The sequence below is a fragment of the Amphibalanus amphitrite genome, unplaced genomic scaffold (genome assembly GCF_019059575.1).
Source record: "Amphibalanus amphitrite isolate SeventyFive unplaced genomic scaffold, NRLGWU_Aamphi_draft 001095F_arrow, whole genome shotgun sequence".
In the NCBI taxonomy this organism is placed as follows: domain Eukaryota; kingdom Metazoa; phylum Arthropoda; class Thecostraca; order Balanomorpha; family Balanidae; genus Amphibalanus; species Amphibalanus amphitrite.
Genome location: NW_024882589.1, coordinates 151,502 through 153,072, shown reverse-complemented (window position 1 = coordinate 153,072; position 1,571 = coordinate 151,502).

Sequence of the window (1,571 nt, the reverse complement as noted above, 5' to 3'; positions counted from 1 at the left end):
TTAGAGGTTGGCAACACACCTATACGGGCGATACTCGATAGCACTTTAAACGTCTTCATGGTAAAAAGGTTCATATAGTGTGTGACAAATTATTGCCGGTAAAATAGTCGTGAGCTCTATATTATTCCAGGTCCCAGGAGCTTTGTTTCTGAGCATAAAACAAAGCTCCTGAGGAGCTTGTAGCACTACAAAGCGACGAATAGACTGTCGAAACTGGGATAACGTGGGCTTTGCGCTTACAGGGCTTCGCTCACTAGCGGTCCCGGTAGGGACCGAAAAGGTCGACCGTATGAACAAATAGAGGGGTGCTAGCCCATGCAAAAGTCGGTTGTCACTTCTTTCCATGCACTGCCATAGCCGTAATGTTGGCAGAATCTTACTATAACCGTTTTCACGACGGCCATTTGGTACACATTTGGTGCAGATCAGGTGCAGCTTTGGTCAAATTAGGCTCATTGTGTTTCCTTAAAGTTATCAGTATGGGTTGCAAAGATGCTTATATATTTCATTTTTTAAATTATGAAAAAATATTTTCACTGAAATAAATTCATGATATGAAGATATTTGTTGTAAAAGAGATTTGGTGCAGATTTCGTCAAATTTGGTGCATGCGCCAGATAGCCCGTCATAAAACCAGCTCATGCCTCGTTTCGGAGGGCCCGGATCCGCAAAGGCGCAGACTAACGGGACTTCATTTGCCGTCTATGACGGGCGTGAATTCGTCTCCATACCCTTGTCCATACCAACACACGACAGAAGCGGAGAGAAGCGAGTCTTCAACTGCGCTGAGTCACCCTCCGTAATCCTCACCGCCGGGAGCCGACCCCCGTCATTTGCCCTCCTGAGAGGGTCCAAATGGGACATAAATTCGCGGCCCCCTGTGCGCGCGTATAGTTAGATCACGCTCAGAGTCGCGGAGCTATCGACCGGAGCGAGTTGTGTGACGTACGCACAGAGGGGGGGAGGGGCAGTGCGGGGGAGGGGAGAGGGACGAAGGATGGATAGGACAGCGATGGTCTTCTGGGGTGGATGTCGTAGGATTTTCAGTTGCATGACTTGATTGATTACTGTATTCCAGTGTTCATCAGACCGAAACTCAATACAATTAGGTACTTTGAGCCTTTCTGATAACCTTATTGACAATCATATGGCTCCTTCGGCAATTTAAAATGCATCAGCTGATGCTGTTTATCAATTTAAGACTATCACCTCGTGTAAAATAATAGTATCTTCCATGTGTTTCCAGATCAATGGCGCGCGGTCGACCCACCCACAGCTCTCTCAGTATGACCTGCCTCAACACTCGCCCTGACCGAGACGAGCCCCCGCCTCCCCCTCTCCTTATCTCCCTCCCTCTCTCTCTCTCTCTCTCTCTCTCTCTCTCTCTCTCTCTCTCTCTCTCTCTCTCTCTCTCTCTCTCTCTCTCTCTCTCTCTCTCCGTCGGCACCGGCGATGAGTCATCGGTCGATGGCCGTACGCACGCGCGCCCCCGACGCGTCGAAGCCGACGAAGGAGCTCGCGCGTGGCCCGGCGTCGTCGTCGTCGGCGGCGGCGGCGGTGGTGGTGTGGCG